This window comes from Gasterosteus aculeatus, chromosome 4, assembly GCF_964276395.1.
Source record: "Gasterosteus aculeatus chromosome 4, fGasAcu3.hap1.1, whole genome shotgun sequence".
Classification (NCBI taxonomy): Eukaryota; Metazoa; Chordata; class Actinopteri; order Perciformes; family Gasterosteidae; genus Gasterosteus; species Gasterosteus aculeatus.
Genome location: NC_135691.1, coordinates 17,976,739 through 17,984,919, shown reverse-complemented (window position 1 = coordinate 17,984,919; position 8,181 = coordinate 17,976,739).

The window sequence follows — 8,181 nt, the reverse complement described above, 5'->3', positions numbered from 1 at the left end:
CGGTGGAGTCGTCCTGTACCTTGAGCATAGAAACAGCCCCAAAGCATGATGCTTCCTCTGCCATGCTTGATGGTGGGGATGGTGGTCATGGGGTCATACTCTGCAAGCGCCCCCCTCCAAACGCGGTGAGTCAAGTTTATGTCAAAGAGCTCGATTTTGGTCTCATCTGACCACATCACTTTCTCCCAAAACTCCTTGTAATCATTGAGGTGTTCATTGGCAAACTTCAGACGTTCCTGTGTATGAGACTTGTTGAGCAGGGGAACCTTGCGCGCACAGAACAAATCATAAGACGCAGTGTGTTTCCGATAGTTTGCTCGGTGACTGTGGTCCCAGCTGTCTTGAGATAATCAATAAGCTCCCCCTGTGTAGTTCTGGGGTTATTCCGCACCTTTCTGATGATCCCAGATACTGCACGAGACGAGGTCTTACATGGAGCCCCAGACCGGCAGGCCATTGACCGTTGTTTGATGTTGATTCCATTTGCGAATAATTGTACCAACAGTTAAGTGGCTCCCACAAAGCTGCTTTTCGATGCTTTTGTAACTCAACTTTTGTCTCTGACGTCCTTGGACAACTCTTTGGTCTTGCCCATGGTGGTGAGGTTGAAGGTGTGAAGTATGATTCTTTGGAAAGGTTTCTTTTATACACCACCTATTGAGATAAGGATACCTTGTTAGGATTAATGACAACTAATCTGTGTGCTTCTTTGGCACATAACTGGTCATTGGGAGCCAGAATTCTTGCTGTATGCTTGGGGGTTCAAATACTTATTTTCTGCATCAAATGCAAACAAAGTCATAATTGTTATAAAATGCAGTTTTCTGGATTTTTTTTGATATTCTGTTTCTCTAAAATACACCTACAATTATAAATCATACATTTCTTTGCAAGTGAAGCATTGAAAGTCCCAATGAGCACACGCACAGTAGCGCACAGAGTTCCTTCATCACCCTGGACACAAACAGAGTCCCTTGGTCGGTCAATATCTCCTTTGGGATTCCAAGACTAGTTGAGAGGAGAAACAGCTCGTTGGCGATGTGTCGGGATGTAGCCTTCCTCAGCGGGATGGCCTCAGGATATCGGGTTGCATAGTCCAGGATGACCAAAATATACTGATGCCCCCTGGCCCTTTTTGGTAAGGGCCCCACTATGTCCAGTCCAATCCTCTCAAAAGGAGTTTCGATAATTGGAAAGGGAATTAGCGGATTTCTATATGTGGGTTTCGGCGGCACCTGCTGACATTCTGGGCAGCTACGACAAAAATTCTCTTTGTGTACTCCGGGCCAAAAGAAGCGTTGCAGGATTCTCTCCTTGGTTTTCTCGACCCCTATGTGGGCCCCTAGTGGGCTAGGTGAAGTACGGTGGCTCGGTAGGGCTGTGGTATGAGGAGCTGTTCATGCACTTCATGATTTTTCTATAGGCAAGGCAAGGCAATTTTATTTGTATAGCGCTTTTCATACACAAGGCAGACTCAAAGTGCTTCACATCATTTACTGCCTGATAGACTAACCCCCGGCTTATTGCAAAATGTGGATAAGTAGGGTTTGTCCGATCCCTTGGCACTACTCCCTGTCCATTTCTCAGGGCATTTGTCAAAGTGGGATCCTGTAACTGGGCTGTACCGTACTGGCCTGTGAGAGGGGGAAGTCCGTCGATGCCCGGGGCGTCTTCCTCGCTCGAGATCGGAGCACTTTCCTGGGCCATGTTATCTTCTCCAGTGTCCGGACCCGCCTCTGTGTCAGCCTGGGCACCTGTCATTCCTGCAATAGCACAGACCGGAGAGCGTAATTCTGAGGGTTTCACATGAATGTTTTCAGGATGAGTCTTACCTCTCCGCTTTCGAGGTACCATGCCTAGCCGCTCCTGAGTCTCCCTCCACAGCAGGTGGACGGCTGGCAAGTCTCGTCCAATTAGGATGGGAACGGGCAAGGAATCAACCACCCTCACCTCCGTGAGTATGGTTCCCCGGGTAGTGGTCATTGTGAGTTCAACGATGGGGTAGTCCCTGGTGTCTCTATGGACACAGGAAAGACTTTCCCTGGGGTCAAACCACATGGACCTTCCAGGTCTTTTCGCACCAGGGTAGCCCAGCTACCCGAATCTAGCCTCCGCGTCCTGGTGATTCACAGTCACCGGGCAGGTGGGAGGTCGATCCGGGGGGGGCATCTATAAGTCCTATGAGCGAGGCAAACCGGGGGGGCGGGTGGTGAGCTGGATGACTCAGCCGTGGGCATAGGCTCGTCCACCTGCGTCCCACACTGCCAGGAGAGGTGTCCCACTCCCCCACACCGGTACACTGTTGGGTTTCCCTTTCCTGGTGTATTTTCTTTGGACCCAGCGGGTTTCTCGCTCCCTCTGGGGCTCCTGAAGAGGCTGGGTTGGTAACCTTGGGACGGGTTCCTTCAGTCTGTGGTAGGGCCGCGCTCCTGGGTTCTTTTCTGGAGGCCTGAAGCATCTCTGTTGTGGCTTGATATTTTTTCACCACTTCCACAGTTAGATCGGCTGTGGTCAAGGTGACACGGGCGTGTGGCGGAGCCAAATGCAGCACAATGGCACGGAGTGTTTGGTTAACGCTTTTATTGAACACGGCCTCACAGTAGGCGTTCGGGCACAATGAGAGGCAGAGCAGAGTGCGGTCCTCAGGATCGGGGAGGAGATGCCGGGAGACAGCTGGTGCGATCGCTGGGCCGGTCGGGAATCCGGAGCACAGGGGCAGAGGCGCCGGGCAATCCAAGGAGCAGGCAACAGAAACCTGAGGCGCTCAGGCAGGACTCGTGGTCGGGGACAGAAGGCTGAGGTGCTCACCGGGGCGGAGACAGACGAACGGGTCGGGAACAGGCAGGGTCGAAACCGGGAGATCAGTCCAAGGTAGAGTGCTGGAGAGACTTGCATGACGCGAAGAACAATCTGGCAATGACAGGCTGGGTGTGCAGTGCTTATGTAGCGGGGCTGATTGTGAATGCGAAGAAGGTGTGGAAGGCAGGAGAGTGACTGATTGTGGATGCGGGGCAGGTGTGGAAGATCGAGCTGGCAGGTGAGTGTGACACAAGGCCTGTTGACTGAGGAACCGCTTCGCCTCATGAGGCAGGGCCCGTAAGTATCGATCCACCACCACAGCCTCTACTACCGCAGGCGCCGTATTCCTCGGCCCCAATCTTGGATAAATAGTTACTTGTATGTATTGGGCGTACATTCCGGTCGGCCATCTGTTTCTGCAGTTTTAATTCCTCTGCCTTCAGAAGGTTGGCTTGCTTTTGTTCTTCCAAGAGAGACAAATTTGTTTGCATCTGGGCTTGCTGGCCAGCAATAAGGGTTTTCAATATGTCTTCCATTTTGTTAGGTGGGGCGCCTACGGTTAATCTGGAAAAGTGTTGAATCAAACTTTCAGTGTCCTCCTCTGACATGCACTAATTCCGCTTGAACGAGACCTGCATCCTCCACCATATGAGATGTCATGAGAGGCACCGCCGCTCTCACCGGGGTAGTTCAAGTCGTGCGAGGACACCAGGTTCAAAATGTAAACAAATGTTTAATTCACGTCCTTCGGATTAAACAGAAAAACAGGAGTCAAAAACGTGTAACTTAGGCTTCGGTCGATCTTCACCGGTAAAACTTAAATAATGCCTTGTCTTCGGAGGGGATTCGGGAATCCACCTCCCTCAAGAGAATATACTGTCTTCTCCGTACCTCCGGTCTCCGGGAATCCTCCTGCATTGGTCTGGTCTTCTGCATCGGGCCCAACCTGCAGCTCGTCTCTCTCTCTCCCCCCAATGGTGTGTCTCCCGCCCTTATGAAGGCCTTCAGGTAGTCATACCCTGATGGGTTTCAACTGTGAGGGGGATGCTCGGAGTGGGGTTCCTAACTCCACCGGCAGATGGAGCCATAGCAGTTACAGCCATCTTCGGTGAACGTATCTCCCTTCCTAGACCGAGCCTCTCGTGACATCACAATGTCCACAGCAATACCACTAAAATACTATTTGGGCCTCAACCACCGCCGGGACCACTGCTTCTGACTTTTGTCGCTGCTCGCTAGGAATCTTTGCAAAATGGATCACACTCTGGCAGACTGCAATTATAAGTATGTCTACAGACAGACCCAACCACTCAGTTGTTGATAATCCCAGCTGTAAGAGAAAGCCTACTACATGCTTTACTACAGAGATTACTAGAGTTACAGTATGAGGGAGTTAACGGGTATGTGTATATGGTCAAATACTATGACGGAATAGTGACTCTGGTTTCGCGTATCAACCCCCTGAATAAGAAAGGGGGTATCTGTGATAAAGATGATGGCGATGTTGTTGAGGGGTGTTGTGGATACATGTCTGTGCAAGATTGGCACAGAACAGTTTCGGACAGTTGTCTGTACAGACCTTAACCAACCTGGTTTTCTGGAATCGCTTTACGTGGTTCAGTGGTATAGTGCATCAGGTCCGAAAATACACCATCTTACCGCAGACCGGTATAACAGACGACAGGATGATTTCATTTTTTTGACTGCCTGCGAAGACCGTGAGCAAATTGTGGCTAATAGTAAGGGGTGGAGAGAACAGCCGTACCCTCTTACAGACAACAAAAATATAACACATGGTTCCCGCTCATTTTCTGTTCAGTGGTGTGACTGGGCTGCTATGCAAAAAGTGTTTAGTCAAGTTGACGAAGTGAGAGCAAGAGAGACAGACAGAGAGTCAATCACGTTTACGGGGTTGTTAGAAAACGTCTTGTTTACGACAATACACAGGTTGGTATGCAACTTGGTATGCCTGCTACCTTGCGTAGACCGAAAATCATCCAATACTGGGCTTTAAACATAGGGAACCTTTTCCATTACCCTCAAATATCAAATCCCTTATTGCCCCATTCCCAGCATACATTCATGCAGGTTGTTACACCTTATATGTATGTAGCGATATTGTCGACTATCAACTAGTTGGCGACAGCTATGTACCGCTCCCGTGCCTTCAACACCATCCAACCACTGCTACTGATTGAGAAGCTGCGGGTGGTGGGGGTGGACTCGTCCATCGTCTCCTGGATGACAATTATAACCCTGTACTGCTGTTATGTTGCTGCTCTTTCCTTTTCCTCTTCTCCTTTTACAAATTATTATTATTGTCTCTTTTGGAAGGTTATTCTTTTGTTTCAGTTTATTTTATTTAATAATGTATTATTATTATTATTATATTGTATCTGCGATTGGCTGGCGACCAATCCAGGATGTACCCTGTCTATCGCCCGAAGTTGGCTGGGATGGACTCCAGCCCCCCCGCGACCCTGTGTGCAGGATAAGCGGTTTGACAATGGATGGATGGATTATATTGTATATAATGTGTACCTTTTTATTCTATTTTCTTCCCTGTACATGCTGCTGTGATACCAAAATTTCCCTCTTGAGGGATGAATAAAGTATCTATCTATCTATAAATGTTATATAGAGATCTCAATAAAAAATTATCAGAACCAGTATATACCCTTCATCATAACCAATCGGCAGAATGTGTGAAGTCGGAACTGGATGTCTTTACGGTTCCTCTCACACAAACCCCCCCCGTATCTGCGATTACAACCAACGGTCCCCTGGAGTTTCATATCTCAGCCAGTGGAGAAGATTACTATGATCTGAACGACACATTTCTGTTTATGCGCATAAAGATAACTAACGCCGATGGTACCAATCTAGCGGATGATGCTGACGTAGGGTTCGTAAATAACCCCAGCTACACATTGTTCTCACACGTCGACATAATGCTAGGGGATGGACTCATATCACAATCTTCAAACACATACCCATACCGAGGCATAATCGAATGTCTGATTAACTATGTAAAAGACACCCTGGATACGCAGTTCAGTACCGCCCTGTTTATATCACAAAGCACAAGCATGTTTTTTTCCTAGTATTGGAAACAAACTATGAAGCATTCACGCGTGAAACAGTTAATTTCCTCAATTATAACTGCACAGACGTGTCTTATTCTAGAAAACAGGTTCAGAATAATCTTGCTACAACCTGTGGGTAACACAGTGTTTTTTTCTGTGTTATATACAAAAAGGGTATTCTTATCCACGTGTGATGAGTTTGTCCGGACATAATTTAGTTAATAATGATGCAATGGTCTGTCGTTTTGTTAACAAAATACACCCCTTTGTGTGCTGTGGGGATACTTTTTCATGTGTACAATGTGCGATCTAATGGTGAAATATCCTGTAACAATGATTGAAAATAAAAAAGTATAGAAGACATTTTTCGAAGCAATCATAATTTTATTTTTTCCAGTCTGGTTGCCGATACTTCCGCAGGCGCGGTGAGAACATGCAGACTCCACACTGTGTGTCTGCATGTTCTCCCCTTGTCTGCGTGGGTTCTCTCCGGGCTCTGGGGATCAGGTTGATTGGGGACTCTAAAATTGCCCACAGGTGTGAATGTGAATGGTTGGATGTCTCTGTTAGCCCTGTGATTGGCTGGCGACCAGTTCAAGTGTACCCCGTCTCTCGCCCGAAGTTGGCTGGGTTAGACTCCAGCCCCCCCGTGACCCTGTGTGCAGGATAAGCGGTGTGAAGATGGATGGATGGATGGATGGATTGTTGCCGATACAATACAAATTGCAAATAATAAAAATAATTCAGTACATTCATAGGTGACAGAAAACAAAAAACAATATGCATTAGGTATATTCAAAGATAACATAAAACTAAATAATATCCATTCATTACATTTGTTATAAAAAACAACACAATTACATGTCAAAGAATAAGGAAAGTTTAACCTTGAGTCACCCATAAGCCTAGTTTCACCCATAAGCCTATGTACAGTTTGAGGAAATTGCACTTTCTTGTTTCTTGTTCCCCTGAGTTTGTACCCTATAGTTGAATGCACTTATTGTACGTCGCTTTGGATAAAAGCGTCAGCTAAATGACATGTAATGTAATGTAATGTACAGTACCTGTGTATTGGGGATAGCTGATTTTCATACATGTCTGTGTCAGGTTGGTCCAATACATCGGTCATGGCTCTATCCAGTTCATTCTGCACGGTCTTATAGAGCTGCGCTGATCATGTTGCTGTTATTGCTGCTGCTTTATCAATTCAATCTGCTGCAGGGGGACCAGAAACATTTTTTTGAGCGTACTCGTTACTTCCCGCGGTTGAGGAGGCTAATTATAAAAGGAATAGCGGCGCCCAATAACGGTAAACCCCCCCATCTGATTGAGCGTCTTTTCTTCTTGTTAATTCCGATCTTTTTATCAGCTAACAGTCTGATGAGATTATTCTTCTTCTTTAAAAGTTTAGTTGTCTGTCAACTAAACATTACTTCTTAACACGTTGAGGGGTACACAGTGCATTACTAAAATCTCCATTTTCATTAGCCACAATAACCTCACACGGGGCGGGGATTTATATATCAATTCTAACAAAGTCAAATTCCTCTGCATGCGTGGCGTCATTCGGTGTTGCCTCTTTGTTTTTTTAGGTAATGTGAGATGCATGTAATGGTAAAAATATGTTATAACCTAGTCTTATGCTAAAAGAGGGATTATTGTCTGTATTGAAGTGATGTGCAGAAGCATAAAGAAGTAAGGCCTCCATATGCAGCTGTGTCTGAAGAAGGTAGATCATTTACTGTCACACGGACGCTCGAACAAAGGAACAGTGTGTGCTATCCTCATCTTAACCTTGGTTCTTATCTCAACTTGGTTTGCAGCTTCTCGTACCTGGCACTGAGGATGGCCTTCATATGTGTATAAAATCTCAGCGTTTTGACTGCTTGGTGACGCCATTTACACCGAGCGCTGAGATACGTGCCTGTGTATTCGACCTCCTGCTTGCAAGCAATAGTGAGAGCCAGATATCTGCGGAGAATTGCTCATGTAAACTTTTTCTCTTCTAAATAAATGTTAACTTTTTCACTTTAATTGATCAACGTGTTGCGATCCTTCACATCAACCAACTTGGGGGGATTGGAGATCCTGACAATTTGGGGGCTCGTCCGGGGATGAGAAGTTTTCCTGCACAGCCGAATTTGATCCAAAACGCTTTCACCTGCTGAACGTACTCCCAGGCCGGCCTTAAAACAAGATAAGCAGAAACCTGTTACATCTAATTCTGCATATTGAATAAGCCAAAGTAAGGAGTACGTTATGGATTGGTGGTTGTAGGAGCCATACATTGGGTTTG